The 27,344-nt window shown below is 48.8% G+C and overlaps 1 long non-coding RNA gene across 5 annotated transcripts in view; it reads right to left on the reverse strand.

The window, feature by feature from the left end:
* Positions 1 to 27,344, reverse strand: part of LOC309867597 — an 86,999-nt gene that overhangs the window by 28,989 nt on the left and 30,666 nt on the right. For 2 of the 5 annotated variants that reach the window (XR_014313255.1, XR_014313258.1), the window contains exons 5-11: positions 24,874 to 25,016; positions 22,280 to 22,421; positions 19,687 to 19,828; positions 17,095 to 17,236; positions 14,465 to 14,607; positions 5,363 to 5,498; positions 1,777 to 1,886 (exon numbers count right to left, since the gene is read on the reverse strand). This is a non-coding gene — a long non-coding RNA (uncharacterized lncRNA). Of the gene's footprint in view, positions 1 to 1,776; positions 1,887 to 2,620; positions 3,759 to 5,362; positions 5,499 to 14,464; positions 14,608 to 17,094; positions 17,237 to 19,686; positions 19,829 to 22,279; positions 22,422 to 24,873; positions 25,017 to 27,344 lie in introns of those variants that run through there. The other 3 variants (XR_014313259.1, XR_014313257.1, XR_014313256.1) reach the window with 3 other exon arrangements.

Raw genomic sequence — 27,344 nt, forward strand, 5'->3', positions numbered from 1 at the left:
AGCTGCATTTGAAGAATGAAGCAAGAATATAATCCCCCTACTACTTCACCATCTTAAGAATTCAGCAGCTTTTGGGGCACCTGCATAGCTTAGGAATTAAGTGTCTGCCTTTGGCTCAGGTCATGATCCCAGGGCCCTGGCATCAAGCCTTGTACCAGGCTCACAGCTCAGTGGGAAGCCTGCTTCTTATTCTCCCACTCTCCCTGCTTGCATTCCCTCTCTCACATCTGTCAAATAAATAAATGAAATCTTTTAAAAAATCAATACCATGGTTTTCTAATACTGCAGTTATTGCTGATACCACACAAATGAAAACACAAATCTCCTCCTTGTACATATTTTCTCTACAATGGATATCTGTGATGGACCTCAATTTCACAGAAACAATTGCATAACTTATTTTGTTCAGATTTTTCAATGACCTCAATTACAGTCACCACTGATACATACAAGTTCCTAAAATAGGATATTGTGTACCTCAGAAAACAAAAGAAACTGAGTACTCTGAAATTCATTACCCTGGGAAATAGTCCCTATTCAGTCATGGAGACCAGCCCCAACATTAATGATTCATGTTTTCTAGCTGACTATCATAGAGTACCTTATGATAACTGAAGTATCACATAATCACTAAAAGAAAGATCAATATTTTAGGGACAAATGCTAACTAAAAATTATTGAGCATTCCTACTGGCCCTTGAGGATGGTGTCATATCTCAAGGGTAAGGAAAAAACATTTTTGTGTGAAACCTGAGCTTTATCTTCATTGACCTGTGGGGATAGAGTAAATACGTAGAAAGATGAGTAATAAATATGTTCATTAGCCTGCCAGAGGCACAAGGTAGGAGGGTTCAATAATGTACCTCTTATTGAATAACCTAATATACTGCTATCTTAGGATGTTTCCAATGATATTCCAAAAATACATTAATTTTGTTAATTTATAGCCTCCATCAGAGCAAATTTTGTCCAACATTTTCTGCTATACAAATTAAATGAGCAACCAGAGTATCTGAGTATGCTTAAAGTTCCAAGAAAATGTTGGTCTGGTGAAAATTTCAATCACAAAGATGCACATATATCTCCAGTAACTCAACCTCAGAATTATTTTATCCTCAAAGATAATCCAGTGATTTGGAGAGGAGGAAATCACAAAAAGATATTATAGAGAAATAAAGGCCAGTTGTTTAAAAATTACTTACAGCACTTAATCTTCTTGAGCTCAGGAACATGGCAATTTTCAGAGGACACATAGGGTTATGCTACACCTAATTCCACAGTGTGGTCACAGCAATGCATGCAGGGCTCACACAGGCATAATACATATGACACATGACTAGAGGGGTTCAGAGTATACAGAAATCTCAGACACTGCAGTCAAATGCTCTACCACTGAGCAATACCCCCGAAAACTCAGACACTGAACCCTCTTAATTAAAATACTTCTCATTCTATTTTTAGTGTGGTGTTCACAAAGATACACTGCTAAGTACTAATGGCATTTGGGTAAGCACACTTTTTGGCATGAACACTGCTACACTGGTGAGAAAAAATCTTGCCATCATTTCTGTGCCTAACAGGAATTATTAGGCATTAATGGAAAGACTGAGAAACTGCAAAAATTCTGGAAAAAATAAACAAAAATCTTGAAGAATCTAGATTATTAAAGCCTCACAGTGTTTAAATTGACTCTATACAACATTAATTAATTCTTGATTACTTAAACAAATAATAAAAAATAACCCAGGAAAAAGTTCATAAAAATTTGGGTATTACCTTAAGAGTGCATCATTGTTCTCAGATAAGGGAGTTGGTAAAAGTGACAAAATCAAGTATTCTTTGGTGAAGTGGCAAGAATTCCATGCAACTGCCATCTTACTTCCAACCTACAAACCACAGGGACAATCAGAGAAGCTAAGGAAGAAAAACTTTCAAATTCAAAGTTTATTGACAAGAGCTTATAAGCAATTAATTATATACTTTCAATGATCACCTATATGACAAGAATAAAAAGTACCCTGCTCCATGGAATAGAATGGTATAGAAAGTAATTTGTTTTAAAACCTAGTCAAAGTTTCTCCAAGGACCTTCCTTTAAACAGAAGGAAAAAAACTGAAGGAATATCAATATTAACCAATAAAATTCCAAGATTTGGAAATAACTGGCAATCATTTCACAGTTATAAATATTTATTTTTTATTTCTTTAATTTTGTTCAGTTAGCCAACAGATAGTACAATATTAGTTTTTGATGTAGTGTTCAATGATTCATTAGTTGTGTATAACACCCAGTGCTCATCATAACATGTCTCTCCTTAATACCCATCACCTGGCTAGCCTACCCCCCACTCCCTCTCTTCTAAAAAAAAAAAATTAATACAATATATACTTGAATCCATCACTCAAATGTCTAGAAAATTTCTCTTTGAGTGACAAGAAAAAATTCTGTATGAATTATTGTGACTGGGTTAACAAGCAAATTAAAACACTGAGTTATTCCCATAAATACAAACCATTGTTCAGCTTCTATTATATTTTCTTTATCTAAAAAATAATTGACAACTAATTAATTATAATATCTTTTTAATTATCTATTTGACCACAATGGACTATGCCTCACTCACAAGACTGCAGCATCTTAGGAAATCATATGTATGGCTTAAGGGTAGACAAAAATGTGACTCATCAGTCTCAATACTCATGTGCAGGTTCCCCAGTGTCTGGTTATTATGAGTGTATGCATGCTGCCAGCCAAGCACTCAAAGAATTACCATGTCATTTCCAAATCAGATATTTATAGATCTCTGTATAATCTTTTTCTCCTAATGTATGCAATAAGTTTAGGTTTAAAATACCACAGACCTAGCTGTTACTATTACCTCATTAACTGAACTTTATCCATAATTTTTTGCATTATATGGTCCTTTGGCAGACCTCAGCTCACAGAATTGTTTCTGTCACTCATTTTTTTTCAGATTTTAATGAAATCCACTTTTTAATTCATCATTGATCCAGTCACATTTATAAAAAGGATACTGATCCAGGGATGCCTGGGTGGCTCAGTTGGTTAAGTGGCTGCCTTCAGCTCAGGTCATGATCCCAGCATCCTGGGATCGAGTCCCACATCGGGCTCCTTGCTCGGCAGGGAGCCTGCTTCTCCCTCTGCCTCTAGCCTGCCACTCTGTCTGCTTGTACTTGCGCGCATGCTCTCTCTCTCTCTCTCACACAAACAAATAAAAAAAAAAAAAAACCAAACATTTAAAAAAGGATACTGATCCTAAGATATGTGACAAACACTAAGCACTCCAGATTCTCTCTCCCTGCGACACACTCACCCCTACTACTTAATCATGGAGACTAGTCATCACAGTCAATGACAGCCTAACAACTGATTAGTACAGTCAGAATTTTACTATCATATGAATGTTTGAGTATCCCAAGAGGAATGCCAGTATTTTCAGGACAAAATGTTTACTGATGTAATTCTCTTTTTAAAAAGATTTTATTTATTTATTTGATAGAAAGAGAGAGTGAGAGAAAGAGAAGCAGCATGGTGAGGGGCAGAGGGAAGGGAAGAAGCAGATTCCCCACTGAGCAAGGATCCTGATGTGGGACATGATTGAACCTGGGACTCCAGGATCATGACCTGAGCCAAACACAGAAGCATAACTGAGCCATCCAGGGACACCCCCCCCCAATGGAATTCTCTCAGGAAGAAGGAATAAATTATATGAGACCCATATAATGGTTCATGTCAACCTGTTAAAATAGAGTAAAATATGGAAACATGTGAAGTCCATTTGTCAAACATGCGTAATACAGAAGAGATTATAATATACCCTCATATCAAATGAACTCATATTACTTTACTAGGATGTTTCTGCTATTATTCAAAGAGAGAAGTCATAAAAATCCTGGAAATAAAAGAGACAAAATATTTCACATTTCACCAGATAAATAATAACTCACATTGCCTGGATTAACAGATACTTCACAAAACCAATTATCTACTTGACTACAGAAAAATATTTTTAAAATAAGCCATAAAAGTATACTTATTTAAAATTGGTTGTTACCCTTGGAATCCATTGTTTTGGTCCATCTCAGAAAAGAAACTGATAAAAATGACACAATCAGCACTTCTTTGTTATGGTGATGAGTATTCTATGTCATTAAAAAATCACATTCCACAAAAACACAGGAAATTTAAAAATTTGTGAAACAAACTCTTCCCAGTTGAATGTTTACTGATAATAGATAATTAAGGAATCAAAGATGTTCCCTTGACCATCTACATAACTAGAAAAATTATTCTTTCCTCAGGAAAAATGTAGTATAGAAAATCAAATTTTCTAAAACTTCGGTCTCAAAGCTGACCCAAAGCCCATCTCCCAAGCATTACTAACTAAAATTATAACTTATCTTTATACACATAAACCCACTGATGGAATATGAATGTTAGGCAATGATGTCACCATAAAATTCCAAGATTTGGAAATTTAATCTTTTTATGTTAAAATGTTCAGTGAAATATCTCATTTAATCTGCCATCAAATATCTAGAAAATTTCTCCCTGAGTGAGAAAAAAGAAAAAAGAAGCTCTATTCTTGAAACTAGCCTAAAAAGCAAATTAAAACATAGTAAGATCATCCAATAAACATGATATGCTTACTCTTCAACTTTCTCATATTATATTTAAGAGATAAATGGCAAGCAAAAACATGAATAATTTATTTCTATCTAATAAGACCTAAATACGTTGATTCTCACAAATTACTGTGATTGAGAAAATGGTATAAATGGCTCAAGACTAGACACAGCCATTTCCCAGTATTCACTACTCATGTTTTTGCATACATTGCCTACTGTGGGTGTATGAAGGCTATCAGGCAAGCACTCAGAGTTGCTATGTCATTCTGCAGTGGTTATTTATGTACCATTCATGTCCTCCAGCATTTGATATCATGCTAGCTTTCCAATGCCATAATCCTTTTTATTTGGTACCACTTGCTGACCAAATTGAATTCTCTTTCACATTTTTTGCTTAGTACCATGCTCCTCAGCTTATAGAACTGATTTTTGTCACTCATTTTATTCAGATTTCAACAAGACCAATTTGTGAAGCCATCATTCTTCTAAGCACATTTGCAAAAGTGATTTTAATCCTGAGATATATGGCAGACACTGAATACTCAGGATTCTGTTTCCCTAGGACACACTGAACCATACTATTCAGTTATGGAGACTTTCCACTACAGTCAAGGATCTAGCCTCATGACTGATGAGCTTTGTCAAAATTGTATCAGTAGAGGTTATAATTTCCTGAGAGGAATGACAATACCTTCAGAAAAAGAAATGCTTACCAGCATAAAAATTCCCACTGGCCCTTGAGGATGGGATGCAGAATTCCTCCCAAACTTTCCTTCATTTCATGTCTCAAAAGAAACATAGGCAGTAACCTCTTTGATATCAGACACAGAAACTTCTTTCAAGATAGGTCTCCAAAGGCAAAGGAAACAAAAGTGAAAATGAACTTTTGGGACTTCATCAAGATCAAAAGCTTCTGCACAGCAAAGAAAACAATCAGCAAAACAAAGAGGCAACCCACGGAATGGGAGAAGATATTTGCAAATGACAATACAGACACAAGGTTGATATCCAGGATCTATAAAGAACTTCTCAAACTCAAAACACACAAAACAGATAATCATATCAAAAAATGGGCAGAAGATATGAACAGACACTTCTCCAATGAAGACATACAAATGGCTATCAGACTCACGAAAAAATGTTCTTCATTACTAGCCATGAGGGAGATTCAAATCAAAACCACATTGGGATACCACCTTACACCAGTTAGAATAGCCAAAATTAGCAAGACAGGAAACAACATATGTTGGAGAGGATGTGGAGAAAGGGGAACCCTCTTACACTTTTGGTGGGAATACAAGTTGGTGCAGCCACTTTGGAGAACAGTGTGGAGATTCCTCAAGAAATTAAAAATAGAGCTTCCCTATGACCCTGCAATTTCACTCCTGGGTATTTGCCCCAAAGAAACAGATGTGGTGAAAAGAAGGGCATCTGTACCCCAATGTTCATAGCAGCAATGGCCACGATCGCCAAACTGTGGAAAGAACCAAGATGCCCTTCAACAGATGAATGGATAAAGAAGATGTGGTCCATATACACTATGGAGTATTATGCTTCCATCAGAAAGGATGAATACCCAACTTTTGTAGCAACATGGATGGGACTGGAAGAGATTATGCTGCGAGAAATAAGTCAAGCAGAGAGAGTCAATTATCATATGGTTTCACTTATTTGTGGAGCATAAGGGATAACATGGAGGACATGGGGAGATGGAGAGAAGAAGGGAGTTGAGGGAAATTGGAGGGGGAGGTGAACCATGAGAGACTATGGACTCTGAAAAACAATCTGAGGGTTTTGAAAGGGAGGGGGATGGGAGGTTGGATGAGCCTGGTGGTGGTAGTATTATGGAGGGCACGTATTGCATGGAGCACTGGGTGTTGTGCATAAACAATGAAATCTGTTACACTGAAAAGAAATTAAGTTTTTCAAAAAAGCCAAAAAAAGTTGTAATGTTATCTTTGGAAATCAGTGTTCTGGTCATTTCTAGAAAGGGGTATTTGTAAAAGTAACAACATTTCCTGTGGTGTAGAAAGAACAATTTCAGGCAATTTCAAAGTCACTTCCAAACAATAATGCTTGGGGGAAGCATTGAAAAGAAAACCTTCCTAATTAAATATCTGTAATTAACAGGTTCCAAGGAATTAAATATATAGATATGCATGAGACAACCTACCTGACAAGAAAATTATATTCACTCCTTGAAAGAGAGTAGCATAGAACGTCATCTTTTATTTAGAAGACACTGGTATCAAAATTTCCCCAATTATCCCCCTTAGTGTCATCCATTATGACTATAATCCAGCTTTAAATACTTATAAAATCATCTGAAGAAATATCAGCCAGTGAAATATATCTGAATACCAAGAATAAGAAATTTATTTATTTAATTATTTAAAAAATGTTTCATGTACTATCTACCTGAACCCTTTACTCTAACGTCTAGAAAATTGCCCCTTGGATGATAAGAAGAAGAAGAAACAAAAGCTATTCCACTTCCCATGACTATATAACCAATCTAATTAAAATGCATTCTAAAACATTCACAGGAATAAAATCAACTCGAAAATCATCATTCATTTGTTTTACTTGAGATAAAGGACAAATGAGACTCATAAGTTCTTTCAAATAGGTTCTCTAATAGATCTCAATATACTGCTCCTCATTCAGAAGAGTCATCTAAGAAAATAGCATGAATGACTTAAGGGTATGTACAGCCATTTTCCACTGAGTTCATTATTCATGAGTTGGTTATCCATGGTCTGTTTACTATGAGTACATAGATGCTACCCATGAGGCAAATAAAATGGTGCCATTTTCCCCAACAATTAGATACTTGTAGACAACTATAGAATTACGTTCCCTTAATTTATGCATTCTGGTTAGCTTTCAAATACCCTGTTGGTACTACTATCTCATCAACTGAATTTTCCAGAGTTTATGCCTTGCATGGTCCCTATCCTGGAGTTCAGCTTATAGAAGTGATTTGTTACTCATTTTGTTAAGATTTCTACAAGACCCATTTTCGAAGACTTTACTGATAGAAGCACATTTATAAAATAGATATTTAGAATGAGAGCTGTGATAGATACTAGAGCAATCAGGATTCTATCAACCTGGGAAATGCTGACCCGGCATCATGGCTGACTAGCATAGCCAGTCTTATTGGATTGTTACGATTCACTAAGAGGGATGTCAGCACTTTCAGGACAAAATGCTTACTGATGTTAAAATTCCCAATGGCCCTTAAGGATGGGAGGAAGAATTATTCTCAATACTTTTCTTCATGTCATACATCAAGGAGAAGGAATAAACCATCTATATGGAACTCAGTGTTTGGTCCACACTTGCCTGTGGTAAAAGTATAAATGTGGAAATCTAAAAGGTATTATATGACCATCTGCCAAAATGGCAAAAGACAAGACTTACTATGTACCTTTATGTAAAAATATACTAATTTATTATACCTGTAGGATGTTTCTGATTATTTGATGTAGGGGAAAGAATCAAATATGGAAAATAAGGGAGACTGAAGCTTCACATAACCCAATGGATTATTGATGCTAATAATAGTTTGTATTAACTGTCCACTAACTCAATTAAATTTTTGATTACTTAAAAAATAATAAGAGAGATACATAAATTTACTATAAACTGTGTGTTGTATCAGGGGTCAATTGTTTCTTTCCTTTCCAGATAAGGGAGCATTTCAAAATAAGCACTTCATTGGTGCAGTGATGAAAGTCCATGGAATTCTAATACTACACTCAGTCTACAAATTACATAGGAAAATAGAGAAATTGCAAAACAAAATTTTCCTAGTGGAATATTTAGTATAAAAAGTTATAAGAATTCATAATGGATAGTCATTTGACCATCTGATGACAAGAAATTTTGATCAAAGTAGTACAAAAATAATTGCTTCTAAGATATTTTTCTCAAAAATTTCCCAGCACGCTCATACAAAATCATGTATTATAACTAGAGTGTCTCTATAAACACATTAGAAACCCACTGATGATATATGAAAGTGGCCAATGAAATTCATGTAAGAATCCAATAATTTTAAATATAATCATCTCACATCTAAAAATGTTTAACCTAGCATGTAGTTGAAGCCATCACTTGAAAGTATATGAAATTTCTTGCTCAGGTTATAGAAAAAAATAAAACATATGTAAACAACTGTTCCAATCATCCCTAGTGACTGGGATGACAAGCAAATTAAAATATGAAGATTGTACATAGGGTACCTACTTTTCAATTTAAATACAATTGTTCCACTTAATAGAAAATGATAAATAAAATTTAATAGTATCTTTGGATTTTAATAATCCAGTCACACTAGAGACACTGATCATGACTCAGAAGATTCTGGCAAGTCAAACATATAAATAGATCAAAGGTAGTCACAGATATTTCTCACAGAATTTATCATTTAAGTGGTGATCCCACAGGATCTATTTATGACTTATAGATACTTGTCTTGTAGACTTGTAGGTACTGGCAGCCAAAAGTTATAGTAACATTTTGCAATTGGTTATATAGACCTTTCTACAGTTCATTTCCTCTAGCACATGCCAGCATGTTATTTTTCAAATACCACAGTACATTTTTTTTTTTTTTTTGGTAATACTTGCGGACCAAATTAAACTTCCCTTCACATTTTTGTTTAGCATGATCTATGGGTTGGAATGCCTTCACTTATAGAAGTTATTTTTGTTACTCACTGCATTCATATTTCAACAAGATCCATCTGTGGAGTCATAATTTATCCATGAAAATTTATAGAAGCAACCATCAGAATGAGATACATGGTGACACTTAGCACTCAGGATTTTCTTACCCTAGGAGACCTTGATCCATACTAACTTGATCATGGAGACCAGAATCACTGATGATCCAGATCTAATCTTACTGATTAGAATAGCCAGAGTCTCATTGCCATTAAAGTGCCACAATGCCCTGAGAGAAATGTCAGTGTTTTCAGGACAAAATGCTTACTGACATGAGAATTTCCATTGGCATTTGAAGATATTTTGGCAGAACTATACATGAAGAGCTCCTTTATGTAATACAACAAAGGATAAACTTATGAAACCCACTTCTGTCCACCTTGAACTATAGTAAAATATACATATCATACATTTTGTCAACCAAGCAAAAGACAGTAAAATCCACTGCATATATACAATTAAATTTAACTATATAAATTAACTTACTATGATATTTTTAAATATTTTAAGAAGAAAAGAGCAAAAATACTGGAAATTTTAAAAAAGAGAGCATGAATAGATTATAATGTCTTCACAGTACAATAGAAAGAGAAGAGAAAATCAGCAGATGCCAAAAAAAGATTAAAAATCATGATGTAGTAGTCTCACAAAGATTTTAAATTTGTGATGATAAACATTTATTTTGTAATCACAAGATCTATAGAAACAAAATAAAGTTAACTTCAGACAACAAGGAGAATTTGTAAAAAAAAAAAAAAAAAAGAAAGAAAGAAAAGAAAAGAAAAAAAAGAAAGAAACTTTAAATGATATAAAATTCTCACCAGATGGGCTCATTATTCATGTAGACAAAACAGGAAAATATTAAAAGAATTTAGTATGAATCAATGGATTTTATCTAATCATGGGAAAAAGAACTTAACCTAAAAACATTCACAAAAATAACATGATAAATTAAGATTCTCAATATGACATCATTAGAAATATGGTAATATGATGAAAGTCAAACAGAAAACTACATTGGTAATATAAACCTAAAAATATGATTTCACTAACAAAAACAAAAATTATTCATCTGACATTTCAGTAAAAAAAGGATATTTGGAAAACAAATGAGAAAAGTTCAATTCCATTAACATTTTATAAATAATTGACTATAGAAAGTAATGGATAGATACGTATATATGTAGAAAGTTAAATATGAGTGAAATTAATCAAAGTATAATATATTGGTTATATAAAGCTTCCTGAATTCACAATAAGTAACCATATATCTGAATATTAATATCTAACATATGGGAATGTGAATCATGACACATTGTATGACCTAAATATAAGAGATAAACTACAGGGGCACCTGGGTGGGTCCGTTGGTTAAGTGTCTGCTTTGGCTCCAGTCATGATCCTAGGGTCCTGTGATCATGCCCTGCATCATGTTCCCTGCTTGTCAGGAGGCCTGCTTCTCCCTCTCCATCTCCCACTGCTTGTATACCCTCTCTCTCTGTGTGTCTCTGTGTTAAATAAATAAAATCTTTAAAAAAGATAGAGATAGACTTCAATAAAATCTACTACCTTCCATGGAAACTAAAAATGTTACTGAATATATTGTTCCAAATATAAATTTGATAAAATGTGGACCGAGAGCCTCAGGTAACATTCAAAACAACTACACTTGAAAGAACAAGACCACAAAACCATGAGATTGTCATCATCAAAAGTGACCCTGCAAGAACACTAGCAACTGAAGGAACATGGCTACCTGAACTGTACAAAAAACATTTAAAAGCACAGTTAATAGGACAAACACAGTGCAGTATACTCCACTGGAAAAAACAAATACAAAAAGGACTGGGAAATATCAACACCAAGATATTTAGGAAAATAAATATTTCATAAAAGTAAATCATTTGGCTAAAGATTCACAGTTATAATTATTGGAGATCAATAATACGATGTAAAAATAAAGCAGAAATACACACATAAAAATAAAAATAACTTAAGGAGAAATGCCAAATGAAACAAAAAAAGTCCGTCACTAAAAAATTCATGATTTCTTTTGGGACTTCATCAGAATCAAAAGCTTCTGCACAGCAAAGAAAACAGTCAACAAAACAAAGAGGCAACCCACGGAATGGGAGAAGATATTTGCAAATGACAGTACAGACAAAAGGTTGATATCCAGGATCTATAAAGAACTTCTCAAACTCAACACACAAAAAAACAGATAATCATATCGAAAATGGACAGAAGATTTGAACAGACACTTCTCCCATGAAGACATACAAATGGCTATCAGACACATGCAAAAAATGTTCATCATCACTAGCCCTCAGGAAGATTCAAATCAAAACCACATTGAGATATCACCTTACACCAGTTTGAATGGCCAAAATTAGCAAGACAGGAAACAACATGTGTTGGAGGAGATGTGGAGAAAGGGGAACCCTCTCCCACTGTTGGGGGGAATGCAAGTTGGTGCAGCCTCATTGGAGAACAGTGTGGAGATTCCTCAAGAAATTAAAAATAGAGCTTCCCTATGACTCTGCTATTGCACTACTGGGTATTTACCCCAAAGATACAGATGTCGTGAAAAGAAGGGCCATCTGTACCCCAATGTTTATAGCAGCAATGGCCTTGGTCGCCAAACTGTGGAAAGAACAAAGATGCCCTTCAACGGAAGAATGGATAAGGAAGATGTGGTCCAAATACACTATGGAGTATTATGCCTCCATCAGAAAGGACGAATACCCAACTTTTGTAGCAACATGGATGGGACTGGAAGAGATTATGCTGAGTGAAATAAGTCAAGCAGAGAGAGTCAATTATCATATGGTTTCACTTATTTGTGGAGCATAACAAATAGAATGGAGGACATAGGGAGATGGAGAGGAGAAGGGAGTTGGGGGAAATTGGAAGGGGAGGTGAATCATGAGAGACTATGGACTCTGAAAAACAATCTGAGTGGTTTGAAGTGGCGGGGGTGTGGGAGGTTGGGGTACCAGGTGGTGGGTATTATAGAGGGCACAGATTGCATGGAGCACTAGGTGTGGTGCAAAAATAATGAATACTGTTATGCTGAAAATAAATAAAAATAAATTTTAAAAATTCATGATTTCTAAAAGTGAAAAAAATAAACAGCATATATGGAAACACAGAAAATTAAAAAAAGACAAAAAATTTTGCAGTACAAAGTGTGAAGATGAGAGAAAGAAAAATCACACAAATACTATAACACATCTAGTAAGTAAAAAGTTGAAAATAATCATTTATACTGTGATCCTACCTAAGCAAGTGAAGATGACAGGCAGACTGAAAAAAAGAAGATACGCATTTAAAGGGGAAAATGAAATAAGAGGCAAAAAAACACACTCTAAAAAGATGGTATATCCCAGGCAGGGTAGACAGAAATGCAAAAAGATCAAGACCCAAATGACACTAAATATACTAGACAACCACAAGGAAACATAACAGCATATCATGTGCCCTCTGCCACACAACAGATGAAGAAGCCTGCCCCACCCCTAGCCTTGGATAGTCCTCCAGGCTCCTATCCAAAACCCAAGCACGGGGAATCCACAAGACACAAATATTGATTTCACAAGGCCAGGTTGCTCTTGGTTCTAGCTGCCTCAGCCTCTACCCAGGGCTTCCTCAGGGCCCCCATGTGCCACAGCCCTGTGACATCCCTCCCACGTCCCTGTAAACCTTCACACTGGCCAAAGTCTATGGGGTGGACGCACTCGCCCAGGGGATGCAATCAGAGTCACCGACCTTGCCCAGGCCCAGAACCCCCTGAGCCTACACAGCAAGCATGGTGGGCTGTGTGAACTCTGATGCAGAGCAGCCATGCCTGGCCCAGGGCCCTCCTCCCATCCTGTATCCAAAACCTCACAGCCCTGGAAAAGACAAGGCAAAAGGGCAAGGGAGGGGCAGAGGCCCCCTCCACTACAGGAGGGGACAGGTCTTCCTTTGCCATGGAGATGTTCCCAGGTGCCATCTCAATGTGCCAAGCACTACTAGCTCCAGCAAAATTCTCAGGTGGCCTGGGTGCAGAACCACGTGCTGGAACTCATTTCCAGTGAGGATGACAGTACAGATTGGTACTCATTTTGTTCAGATTTCTAAGGAATGCATTTGTAGGGAGTCATCACCAATCTGAGATCATCTAAAAACATGGTACATGAAAAGGGTAGGGCTAAAGCCTGGGACAGCCACTGAGTTCAGGCATGTCGGCCCTCATGAAAACAAATGGCTAGGCCAAAGCATGGCCAGGGGAGTGATCCTTGGTACAGAAGGCCGCAGGAATGACCAGGGCAGGAGGTGAAAGGGGCAAGCCACTTACTGCAGACACAGGCTACTCTAAGATAACCGAAAACCACACCTCATGACTCTAAAGGGCTATCCTCTCCAGGCAGGCCAGATATCGAGAATCAGGCAAATGGGACTCACTGATATATACAACACCACCTGGGGCATGGGAAGAAGTGACAGGAGCGCCACAGCAAGGTGGACACGTCTGTGGAGAACCAAGTCACAGACAGAAGTGGGGAAAATCTGTTCCACCTAACCCTACAACGGGGGACCGGTGCAGGGACTGAGGACCGATGCCTACATAAGGAGGATTCAGTGGATCAGGACCATGGTCCCCGCTGGTATCTGCTACAGGAGGGAGCGATCTCCCTCCAAAAAAAAGCAATGACCCAGGCAGAGGGGTGACATCCACGCGTGCGGAGCAATCCGAATTCACGGTAATGATATCAGGAGGCCAAACTCCCTCACTCGGACATCCTGGCGGGGAACCACGTGCTGGACCTCAGTTCCGATGAGGACGACGGTAGGGATTGTCACTCATTTTGTTCAGATTTCCAAGGAATGCATTTGTAGGGAGTCATCATCGATCCGAGCACGTCTCAGGACACGGAGCATTCAAAGGGCCGGCCCTAGCCTGGCACGGCCACTGAGCTCAGACTCGTCGGCCCTTGTGAACACCCAGCCCCAGGCCACGGGGTTGCCCAGGGGGCCATTCTAGGCCAAGGAGGCCCAGGGGAAGACCCGGGCATGTGGTGGCAAAGGTGAGACACTTACTGCAGATGTGGGCGACTCCCAGCTGACCACAGCCTACACACCGTGCCTCTCCAGGGGCGTCTTCCCCTCACAGGTAGGGCATCGCGGATCAGGAAAATGGGATTCGCCAACAGTCACCGACACGCCCGTGCAGCCAACTCCACCTGGGACATGGGGAGAAGTGACAGGTGCGCCACAGCCCAGGGATACGTCTGTGGGGCTCCATGCAGGTTCCACGCAGTGGGGACACTCTGCTCTACCACTCCCTACGATGGGCAGTGCCTGGTCCCGTGCCTGAGGACTAATGTCTACACATGGAAGCATCCAAGTATGCAGGCACGGGGCCGGGCAGGGGAAAATGGAGGGCAGGGTGGCAGGAAGGGGAGAGAGTGTTGGGGGGAGGTGCGCACAGTGGGTTTGAGACGAGGGACAGCACGCACACTGTGTCATTTAATGGAAACGAGTCCCTAGACCACATACGGCAACACCTGACTTCTCCATCGGTGGAACAAATGGCCGGCGTGTGGCCCATCCCCAGCGAGCACCAGGGGCATCCATGCGACCTCGCCCTACCCAGAGGGGTATAAGCCCAGAGCGAGCGTCTCCCCAACCAGCCGCATCCCGACGTTGGTACCCACCACGCAACCAGCACCTACTCGGCACAACAAGGAGATGCACGACCTAGCAACCCGATGCGGCATCAGTGAACCAACCCGAGGGAAATCCCATTGGCTACAGGGCAATCACCTTAGGAGCAATGAGCCCCGGGTTCGGGATGGGAGTAAGTGGCCTCCCACAGGTGGGGCCCAAAGGCCCCCCGTGCCATTGCCCGATCCCCTCTCTTCCTCCATAGAGAAAACCCATGCCAGCTCTAAGAAACCCCAGGTCCCGAGGGGGTGACCACACATCCACCCCGCAGAAAGTCACGTCCACATCCTTCCTGTGGGCTCTGGGGCAAACCGCGAGAGGCGGTGAACCCGTGCGCTCATGCCACCCGCACGACCCCCCGCCTCCCATTAGCACCCTGGTAGCTGGCGCAGCCAGCAGCTCTGGGGCTCTGGGACGTGGCCCGAAATTGCCCATGGGTCGGCGCAGCACGCCCCTGGTCTTCGGTGGCACAGGAGGCTGAGCCTCTGACCCGGAGCACTGCCTGGCCTTCCACAGGACCCAGTGACTCCGGGCCCGGGGTCCCTAAATCTAACGCAAATGCAGGCCACTGCAGAACCACATGAGACTGGGACCAGCAGGCAGCAAGGCCTTGTCGGCACACTCCCATATCCCGCAGCCTCGCCTGCCACCCGTATGAGAGCCATTCTCGTGCCCAGGTCCCCACCCGGATTCTGCCTGCTGCAGTCCATCTGCCAACACAGACTTGTGGGAAGCAGGCAGGTGCCGGCAACCCACCCTGAAGGAGCCTCTCCACGAATGCTTCCACTACCAAGTCAGCACAAGGCGTTGCAAAGGGCGTCACCCTCCAGATATGACCTGCCCCACCGAACCTAGCTGGGCGCCACTAGGGTGCCCAGGTGCTGCCGCCTCCAACCGTGAGAAACCCATCACACCCCATGGTTAGACTCCACGCACACTCGTGGCTCACAGTCACGTGGGAAGCCTTAATCAATGTGAACCTCTGCACAGGGAGAAATGGCCTGCGGCGGGGGTGCCGCCGCCTCCCATCCCAGCATCGCGTGACCCAGTCTTTACCGGAACGACACTTCTAGCTGCCTTGGTCTCTGCCCAGGGCTTCCTCCCAGCCCCCATGTCCGCATCCCTGTAGCCTCCCTCCCGCCCCCATGTAAAACTCCATGGTGGCCGGGGCCAAAAGGATGGACCCTCTGGCACAGGCGATGTCATCGGAGTCACCGTCCTGCCCAGTCCCGGAACTCCCTGAGGATGCCCAGCCGCCACGGAGGGCCTCAAGACCTCCGTCGTGGAGCCGTTGCAGATGAAGTATGTTCCACTCCTGGCCCAGCATCCTCTTCCCCTTCCGTGTCTAAAACCTCTCTGCCCTCAGTGGACAAGGCACAAGGGAGTTGGAGGCACAAAGGCCAGGGACCGCGGCGAGGACAGCGGTGCTGCTGGCGGTGAGCGGTGAGTGGCGGGGAGACCCTCCGGGCCTCTGGACCACGTGGGAGGTGGACCGCTGGCACGCACGACCTCCCTGGCCGCTCTGGAAGCAGCCAGACCTTTGGCCCCAGGGGGCCATGGTTCCAGCTGGCCATCTGCTACAGGAGGGGGCATACTCCCTCTGCCACGGAGCAGTTCCCCGGCCCGAGGAGTGACATTTCCACGTGACAAGCACTCCGAGTAAGCGGTAAGGATATCGGGTGGCCTGAATCTCTCTCTGGGATTTCCTGGCGGGGAACCACGTGCTGGACCTCAGTTCCGATGAGGACGACGGTAGGGATTGTCACTCATTTTGTTCAGATTTCCAAGGAATGCATTTGTAGGGAGTCATCATCGATCCGAGCACGTCTCAGGACACGGAGCATTCAAAGGGCCGGCTCTAGCCAGGCACGGCCACTGAGCTCAGACTCGTCGGCCCTTGTGAACACCCAGCCCCAGGCCACGGGGCTGCCCAGGTGGCCATTCTAGGCCAAGGAGGCCCAGGGGAAGACCCGGGCATGTGGTGGCAAAGGTGAGACACTTACTGCAGATGTGGGCGACTCCCAGCTGACCACAGCCTACACACCGTGCCTCTCCAGGGACGTTTCTCCTCACAGGTAGGGCATCGCGGATCAGGAAAATGGGATTCGCCAACAGTCACCGACACGCCCGTGCAGCCAACTCCACCTGGGACATGGGGAGAAGTGACAGGTGCGCCACAGCCCAGGGACACGTCTGTGACACTCTGCTCTACCACTCCCTACGATGGGCAGTGCCTGGTCCCGTACCTGAGGACCAATGTCTACACATGGAAGTATCCAAGTAGGTGGGCACGGGGCCGGGCGGGCAAAAATGGAGGGCAGGGTGGAAGGAAGGGGAGAGAGTGTTGGTGGGAGGTGCGCAGTGGGTATGAGACGAGGGACAGCACGCACAGTGTGTCCTTTAATGGAAACGAGTCTCTAGACCACATACGGCAACACCTGACTTCTCCATCGGTGGAACAAATGGCCGGCGTGTGGCGCATACCCAGCGAGCACCAGGGGCATCCGTGCGACCTCGCCTTACCCAGACGGGTATAAGCCCAGAGCGAGCATCTCCCCAACCAGCCGCATCCCAACGTTGGTACCCACCACGCAACCAGCACCTACTCGGCCCAACAAGGAGACCTAGCAACACGATGCGGCATCAGTGAACCAACCCGAGGGAAATCCCCTTGGCTCCAGGGCAATCACCTTAGGAGCAATGAGCCCCGGGTTCGGGGTGGGAGTAAGTGGCCTTCCACAGGTGGGGCCCGACGGCCCCCCGTGCCATTGCCCGATCCCCTCTCTTCCTCCATAGAGAAAACCCATGCCAGCTCTAAGAAACCCCAGGTCCCGAGGGGGTGACCACACACCCACCCCGCAGAAAGTCACGTCCACATCCTTCCTGTGGGCTCTGGGGCAAACCGCGAGAGGCGGTGACCCGTGCGCTCATGCGACCCGCACGACCCCCCGCCTCCCATTAGCACCCTGGTAGCTGGCGCAGCTAGCATCTCTGGGGCTCTGGGACGTGGCCTGAAATTGCCCATGGATCGGGGCAGCACGCCCCTGGTCTTCGGTGGCACAGGAGGCTGAGCCTCTGACCCGGAGCACTGCCTGGCCTGCCAAAGGACCCAGTGTCTCCGGGCCCGGGGTCCCTAAATCTAACGCAAATGCAGGCCACTGCAGAGCCACATGAGACTGGGACCAGCAGGCAGCAAGGCCTTGTCGGCACACTCCCATATCCCGCAGCCTCGCCTGCCAACCGTATGAGAGCCATTCTCGTGCCCAGGTCCCCACCCGGATTCTGCCTGCTGCAGTCCATCTGGCAACACAGACTTGTGGGAAGCAGGCAGGGGCCGGCAACCCACCCTGAAGGAGCCTCTCCACGAATGCTTCCACTGCCAAGTCAGCACAAGGCGTTGCAAACGGCGTCACCCTCCAGATATGACCTGCCCCACCGAACCTAGCTGGGCGCTACTAGGGTGCCCAGGTGCGGCCGCCTCCAATCACGAGAAACTCATCACACCCGCCATGGTTAGACTCCACGCACACTCGTGGCTCACAGTCACCTGGGAAGCCTTAATCAATGTGAACCTCTGCACAGAGAGAAATGGCCTGCGGCGGGGGTGCCGCCGCCTCTCATCCCAGCATCGCATGGCCAAGTCTTTCCCGGGACGACACTTCTAGCTGCCTTGGTCTCTGCCCAGGGCTTCCTCCCAGCCCCCATGTCCGCAGCCCTGTAGCCTCCCTCCCGCCCCCATGTAAAACTCCATGGTGGCCGGGGCCAAAAGGATGGACCCTCTGGCACAGGCGATGTCATCGGAGTCACCGTCCTGCCCAGTCCCAGAACTCCCTGAGGATGCCCAGCCGTCACGGTGGGCCTCAAGCCCTCCGTCGTGGAGCCTTTGCAGATGAAGTATGTTCCACTCCTGGCCCAGCATCCTCTTCCCATTCCGTGTCTAAAACCTCTCTGCCCTCAGTGGACAAGGCACAAGGGAGTTGGAGGCACAAAGGCCAGGGACCGCGGCGAGGACAGCGGTGCTGCTGGCGGTGAGCGGTGAGTGGCGGGGAGGCCCTCCGGGCCTCTGGACCACGTGGGCGGTGGACCTCTGGCACGCACGACCTCCCTGGCCGCTCTGGAAGCAGCCAGACCTTTGGCCCCAGGGGGCCCTGGTTCCAGCTGGCCATCTGCTACAGGAGGGGGCATATTCCCTCTGCCACGGAGCAGTTCCCCGGCCCGAGGAGTGACATTTCCACGTGACAAGCACTCCGAGTAAGCGGTAAGGATATCGGGTGGCCTGAATCTCTCTCTGGGATTTCCTGGCGGGGAACCACGTGCTGGACCTCAGTTCCGATGAGGACGACGGTAGGGATTGTCACTCATTTTGTTCAGATTTCCAAGGAATGCATTTGTAGGGAGTCATCATCGATCCGAGCACGTCTCAGGACACGGAGCATTCAAAGGGCCGGCTCTAGCCAGGCACGGCCACTGAGCTCAGACTCGTCGGCCCTTGTGAACACCCAGCCCCAGGCCACGGGGCTGCCCAGGGGGCCATTCTAGGCCAAGGAGGCCCAGGGGAAGACCCGGGCATGTGGTGGCAAAGGTGAGACACTTACTGCAGATGTGGGCGACTCCCAGCTGACCACAGCCTACACACCGTGCCTCTCCAGGGACGTTTCTCCTCACAGGTAGGGCATCGCGGATCAGGAAAATGGGATTCGCCAACAGTCACCGACACGCCCGTGCAGCCAACTCCACCTGGGACATGGGGAGAAGTGACAGGTGCGCCACAGCCCAGGGACACGTCTGTGACACTCTGCTCTACCACTCCCTACGATGGGCAGTGCCTGGTCCCGTACCTGAGGACCAATGTCTACACATGGAAGTATCCAAGTAGGCGGGCACGGGGCCGGGCGGGCAAAAATGGAGGGCAGGGTGGAAGGAAGGGGAGAGAGTGTTGGTGGGAGGTGCGCAGTGGGTATGAGACGAGGGACAGCATGCACAGTGTGTCCTTTAATGGAAACGAGTCTCTAGACCACATACGGCAACACCTGACTTCTCCATCGGTGGAACAAATGGCCGGCGTGTGGCGCATACCCAGCGAGCACCAGGGGCATCCGTGCGACCTCGCCTTACCCAGACGGGTATAAGCCCAGAGCGAGCATCTCCCCAACCAGCCGCATCCCAACGTTGGTACCCACCACGCAACCAGCACCTACTCGGCCCAACAAGGAGACCTAGCAACACGATGCGGCATCAGTGAACCAACCCGAGGGAAATCCCCTTGGCTCCAGGACAATCACCTTAGGAGCAATGAGCCCCGGGTTCGGGGTGGGAGTAAGTGGACTCCCACAGGTGGGGACCGACGGCCCCCCGTGCCATTGCCCGATCCCCTCTCTTCCTCCATAGAGAAAACCCATGCCAGCTCTAAGAAACCCCAGGTCCCGAGGGGGTGACCACACACCCACCCCGCAGAAAAAGTCACGTCCACATCCTTCCTGTGGGCTCTGGGGCAAACCGCGAGAGGCGGTGACCCGTGCGCTCATGCGACCCGCACGACCCCCCGCCTCCCATTAGCACCCTGGTAGCTGGTGCAGCCAGCATCTCTGGGGCTCTGGGACGTGGCCTGAAATTGCCCATGGATTGGGGCAGCACGCTCCTGGTCTTCGGTGGCACAGGAGGCTGAGCCTCTGACCCGGAGCATTGCCTGGCCTGCCACAGGACCCAGTGTCTCCGGACCCGGGGTCCCTAAATCTAACGCAAATGCAGGCCACTGCAGAGCCACATGAGACTGGGACCAGCAGGCAGCAAGGCCTTGTCGGCACACTCCCAAATCCCGCAGCCTCGCCTGCCAACCGTATGAGAGCCATTCTCGTGCCCAGGTCCCCACCCGGATTCTGCCTGCTGCAGTCCATCTGGCAACACAGACTTGTGGGAAGCAGGCAGGGGCCGGCAACCCACCCTGAAGGAGCCTCTCCACGAAAGCTTCCACTGCCAAGTCAGCACAAGGCGTTGCAAACGGCGTCACCCTCCAGATATGACCTGCCCCACCGAACCTAGCTGGGCGCTACTAGGGTGCCCAGGTGCGGCCGCCTCCAATCACGAGAAACTCATCACACCCGCCATGGTTAGACTCCACGCACACTCGTGGCTCACAGTCACCTGGGAAGCCTTAATCAATGTGAACCTCTGCACAGAGAGAAATGGCCTGCGGCGGGGGTGCCGCCGCCTCCCATCCCAGCATCGCATGGCCAAGTCTTTCCCGGGACGACACTTCTAGCTGCCTTGGTCTCTGCCCAGGGCTTCCTCCCAGCCCCCATGTCCGCAGCCCTGTAGCCTCCCTCCCGCCCCCATGTAAAACTCCATGGTGGCCGGGGCCAAAAGGATGGACCCTCTGGCACAGGCGATGTCATCGGAGTCACCGTCCTGCCCAGTCCCGGAACTCCCTGAGGATGCCCAGCCGTCACGGTGGGCCTCAAGCCCTCCGTCGTGGAGCCTTTGCAGATGAAGTATGTTCCACTCCTGGCCCAGCATCCTCTTCCCATTCCGTGTCTAAAACCTCTCTGCCCTCAGTGGACAAGGCACAAGGGAGTTGGAGGCACAAAGGCCAGGGACCGCGGCGAGGACAGCGGTGCTGCTGGCGGTGAGCGGTGAGTGGCGGGGAGGCCCTCCGGGCCTCTGGACCACGTGGGCGGTGGACCTCTGGCACGCACGACCTCCCTGGCCGCTCTGGAAGCAGCCAGACCTTTGGCCCCAGGGGGCCCTGGTTCCAGCTGGCCATCTATACAGGAGGGGGCATATTCCCTCTGCCACGGAGCAGTTCCCCGGCCCGAGGAGTGACATTTCCACGTGACAAGCACTCCGAGTAAGCGGTAAGGATATCGGGTGGCCTGAATCTCTCTCTGGGATTTCCTGGCGGGGAACCACGTGCTGGACCTCAGTTCCGATGAGGACGACGGTAGGGATTGTCACTCATTTTGTTCAGATTTCCAAGGAATGCATTTGTAGGGAGTCATCATCGATCCGAGCACGTCTCAGGACACGGAGCATTCAAAGGGCCGGCTCTAGCCAGGCACGGCCACTGAGCTCAGACTCGTCGGCCCTTGTGAACACCCAGCCCCAGGCCACGGGGCTGCCCAGGGGGCCATTCTAGGCCAAGGAGGCCCAGGGGAAGACCCGGGCATGTGGTGGCAAAGGTGAGACACTTACTGCAGATGTGGGCGACTCCCAGCTGACCACAGCCTACACACCGTGCCTCTCCAGGGACGTTTCTCCTCACAGGTAGGGCATCGCGGATCAGGAAAATGGGATTCGCCAACAGTCACCGACACGCCCGTGCAGCCAACTCCACCTGGGACATGGGGAGAAGTGACAGGTGCGCCACAGCCCAGGGACACGTCTGTGACACTCTGCTCTACCACTCCCTACGATGGGCAGTCCCTGGTCCCGTACCTGAGGACCAATGTCTACACATGGAAGTATCCAAGTAGGCGGGCACGGGGCCGGGCGGGCAAAAATGGAGGGCAGGGTGGAAGGAAGGGGAGAGAGTGTTGGTGGGAGGTGCGCAGTGGGTATGAGACGAGGGACAGCATGCACAGTGTGTCCTTTAATGGAAACGAGTCTCTAGACCACATACGGCAACACCTGACTTCTCCATCGGTGGAACAAATGGCCGGCGTGTGGCGCATACCCAGCGAGCACCAGGGGCATCCGTGCGACCTCGCCTTACCCAGACGGGTATAAGCCCAGAGCGAGCATCTCCCCAACCAGCCGCATCCCAACGTTGGTACCCACCACGCAACCAGCACCTACTCGGCCCAACAAGGAGACCTAGCAACACGATGCGGCATCAGTGAACCAACCCGAGGGAAATCCCCTTGGCTCCAGGGCAATCACCTTAGGAGCAATGAGCCCCGGGTTCGGGGTGGGAGTAAGTGGACTCCCACAGGTGGGGACCGACGGCCCCCCGTGCCATTGCCCGATCCCCTCTCTTCCTCCATAGAGAAAACCCATGCCAGCTCTAAGAAACCCCAGGTCCCAAGGGGGTGACCACACACCCACCCCGCAGAAAAAGTCACGTCCACATCCTTCCTGTGGGCTCTGGGGCAAACCGCGAGAGGCGGTGACCCGTGCGCTCATGCGACCCGCACGACCCCCCGCCTCCCATTAGCACCCTGGTAGCTGGTGCAGCCAGCATCTCTGGGGCTCTGGGACGTGGCCTGAAATTGCCCATGGATTGGGGCAGCACGCTCCTGGTCTTCGGTGGCACAGGAGGCTGAGCCTCTGACCCGGAGCATTGCCTGGCCTGCCACAGGACCCAGTGTCTCCGGACCCGGGGTCCCTAAATCTAACGCAAATGCAGGCCACTGCAGAGCCACATGAGACTGGGACCAGCAGGCAGCAAGGCCTTGTCGGCACACTCCCAAATCCCGCAGCCTCGCCTGCCAACCGTATGAGAGCCATTCTCGTGCCCAGGTCCCCACCCGGATTCTGCCTGCTGCAGTCCATTTGGCAACACAGACTTGTGGGAAGCAGGCAGGGGCCGGCAACCCACCCTGAAGGAGCCTCTCCACGAAAGCTTCCACTGCCAAGTCAGCACAAGGCGTTGCAAAGGGCGTCACCCTCCAGATATGACCTGCCCCACCGAACCTAGCTGGGCGCCACTAGGGTGCCCAGGTGCGGCCGCCTCCAACCACGAGAAACTCATCACACCCGCCATGGTTAGACTCCACGCACACTCGTGGCTCACAGTCACCTGGGAAGCCTTAATCAATGTGAACCTCTGCACAGGGAGAAATGGCCTGCGGCGGGGGTGCCGCCGCCTCCCATCCCAGCATCGCGTGGCCAAGTCTTTCCCGGGACGACACTTCTAGCTGCCTTGGTCTCTGCCCAGGGCTTCCTCCCAGCCCCCATGTCCGCAGCCCTGTAGCCTCCCTCCCGCCCCCATGTAAAACTCCATGGTGGCCGGGGCCAAAAGGATGGACCCTCTGGCACAGGCGATGTCATCGGAGTCACCGTCCTACCCAGTCCCGGAACTCCCTGAGGATGCCCAGCCGCCATGGTCGGCCTCAAGCCCTCCGACTTGGAGCCGTTGCAGATGAAGAATGTTCCACTCCTGGCCCAGCATCCTCTTCCCATTCCGTGTCTAAAACCTCTCTGCCCTCAGTGGACAAGGCACAAGGGAGTTGGAGGCACAAAGGCCAGGGACCGCGGCGAGGACAGCGGTGCTGCTGGCGGTGAGCGGTGAGTGGCGGGGAGGCCCTCCGGGCCTCTGGACCACGTGGGCGGTGGACCTCTGGCACGCACGACCTCCCTGGCCTCTCTGGAACCAACCAGACCTTTGGCCCCAGAGGGCCCTGGTTCCCGCTGGCAATCTGCTACAGGAGGGGGCATACTCCCTCTGCCACGGAGCAGTTCCCCGGCCCGAGGAGAGACATTCCCACGTGCCAAGCACTCCGAGTTAGCGGTAAGGATCTCGGGTGGCCTGAATCTCTCTCTGGGATTTCCTGACGGGGAACCACGTGCTGGACCTCAGTTCCGATGAGGACGACGGTAGGGATTGTCACTCATTTTGTTCAGATTTCCAAGGAATGCATTTGAAGTGAGTCATCATCGATCCGAGCACGTCTCCGGACACGGAGCATTCAAAGGGCCGGCTCTAGCCTGGCACGGCCACTGAGCTCAGACTCGTCGGCCCTTGTGAACACCCAGCCCCAGGCCACGGGGCTGCCCAGGGGGCCATTCTAGGCCAAGGAGGCCCAGGGGAAGACCCGGGCATGTGGTGGCAAAGGTGAGACACTTACTGCAGATGTGGGCGACTCCCAGCTGACCACAGCCTACACACCGTGCCTCTCCAGGGGCGTCTTCTCCTCACAGGTAGGGCATCGCGGATCAGGAAAATGGGAGTCGCCAACAGTCACCGACACGCCCGTGCAGCCAACTCCACCTGGGACATGGGGAGAAGTGACAGGTGCGCCATAGCCCAGGGATACGTCTGTGGGGCTCCATGCAGGTTCCACGCAGTGGGGACACTCTGCTCTACCACTCCCTACGATGGGCAGTGCCTGGTCCCGTGCCTGAGGACCAATGTCTACACATGGAAGCATCCAAGTATGCAGGCACGGGGCCGGGCGGGGGAAAATGGAGGGCAGGGTGGCAGGAAGGGGAGAGAGTGTTGGGGGGAGGTGCGCACAGTGGGTTTGAGACGAGGGACAGCACGCACACTGTGTCCTTTAATGGAAACGAGTCCCTAGACCACATACGGCAACACCTGACTTCTCCATCGGTGGAACAAATGGCCGGCGTGTGGCGATCCCCAGCGAGCACCAGGGGCATCCGTGTGACCTCGCCTTACCCAGAGGGGTATAAGCCCAGAGCGAGCGTCTCCCCAACCAGCCGCATCCCAACGTTGGTACCCACCACGCAACCAGCACCTACTCGGCCCAACAAGGAGACCTAGCAACCCGATGCGGCATCAGTGAACCAACCCGAGGGAAATCCCCTTGGCTCCAGGGCAATCACCTTAGGAGCAATGAGCCCGGGGTTCGGGGTGGGAGTAAGTGGCCTCCCACAGGTGGGGCCTGACGGCCCCCCGTGCCATTTCCCGATCCCCTCTCTTCCTCCATAGAGAAAACCCATGCCAGCTCTAAGAAACCCCAGGTCCCGAGGGGGTGACACACATCCACCCCGCAGAAAGTCACGTCCACATCCTTCCTGTGGGCTCTGGGGCAAACCGCGAGAGGCGGTGACCTGTGCGCTCATGCGACCCGCACGACCCCCCGCCTCCCATTAGCACCCTGGTAGCTGGGGCAGCCAGCATCTCTGGGGCTCTGGGACGTGGCCTGAAATTGCCCATGGATTGGGGCAGCACGCCCCTGGTTTTCGGTGGCACAGGAGGCTGAGCCTCTGACCCGGAGCATTGCCTGGCCTGCCACAGGACCCAGTGTCTCCGGGCCTGGGGTCCCTAAATCTAACGCAAATGCAGGCCACTGCAGAGCCACATGAGACTGGGACCAGCAGGCAGCAAGGCCTTGTCGGCACACTCCCATAGCCCGCAGCCTCGCCTGCCAACCGTATGAGAGCCATTCTCGTGCCCAGGTCCCCACCCGGATTCTGCCTGCTGCAGTCCATCTGGCAACACAGACTTGTGGGAAGCAGGCAGGGGCCGGCAACCCACCCTGAAGGAGCCTCTCCACGAAAGCTTCCACTGCCAAGTCAGCACAAGGCGTTGCAAAGGGCGTCACCCTCCAGATATGACCTGCCCCACCGAACCTAGCTGGGCGCCACTAGGGTGCCCAGGTGCGGCCGCCTCCAACCACGAGAAACTCATCACACCCGCCATGGTTAGACTCCACGCACACTCGTGGATCACAGTCACCTGGGAAGCCTTAATCAATGTGAACCTCTGCACAGGGAGAAATGGCCTGCGGCGGGGGTGCCGCCGCCTCCCATCCCAGCATCGCGTGGCCAAGTCTTTCCCGGGACGACACTTCTAGCTGCCTTGGTCTCTGCCCAGGGCTTCCTCCCAGCCCCCATGTCCGCAGCCCTGTAGCCTCCATCCCGCCCCCATGTAAAACTCCATGGTGGCCGGGGCCAAAATGATGGACACTCTGGCACAGGCGATGTCATCGGAGTCACCGTCCTGCCCATTCCCTGATCTCCCTGAGGATGCCCAGCCGCCACGGTCGGCCTCAAGCCCTCCGACTTGGAGCCGTTGCAGATGAAGTATGTTCCACTCCTGGCCCAGCATCCTCTTCCCATTCCGTGTCTAAAACCTCTCTGCCCTCAGTGGACAAGGCACAAGGGAGTTGGAGGCACAAAGGCCAGGGACCCCGGCGAACAGCGGTGTTGCTTGCGTTGAGCGGTGAGTGGCGGGGAGGCCCTCCGGGCCTCTGGAACACGTGGGAGGTGGACCTCTGGCACGCACGACCTCCCTGGCCTCTCTGGAAGCAGCCAGACCTTTGGCCCCAGGGGGCCCTGGTTCCAGCTGGCCATCTGCTACAGGAGGGGGCATACTCCCTCTGCCACGGAGCAGTTCCCCGGCCCGAGGAGCGACATTTCCACGTGACAAGCACTCCGAGTAAGCGGTAAGGATATCGGGTGGCCTGAATCTCTCTCTGGGATTTCCTGGCGGGGAACCACGTGCTGGACCTCAGTTCCGATGAGGACGACGGTAGGGATTGTCACTCATTTTGTTCAGATTTCCAAGGAATGCACTTGTAGGGAGTCATCATCGATCCGAGTACGTCTCCGGACACGGAGCATTCAAAGGGCC

The sequence above is a fragment of the Mustela nivalis genome (assembly GCF_964662115.1).
Source record: "Mustela nivalis genome assembly, chromosome: 6".
Classification (NCBI taxonomy): Eukaryota; Metazoa; Chordata; class Mammalia; order Carnivora; family Mustelidae; genus Mustela; species Mustela nivalis.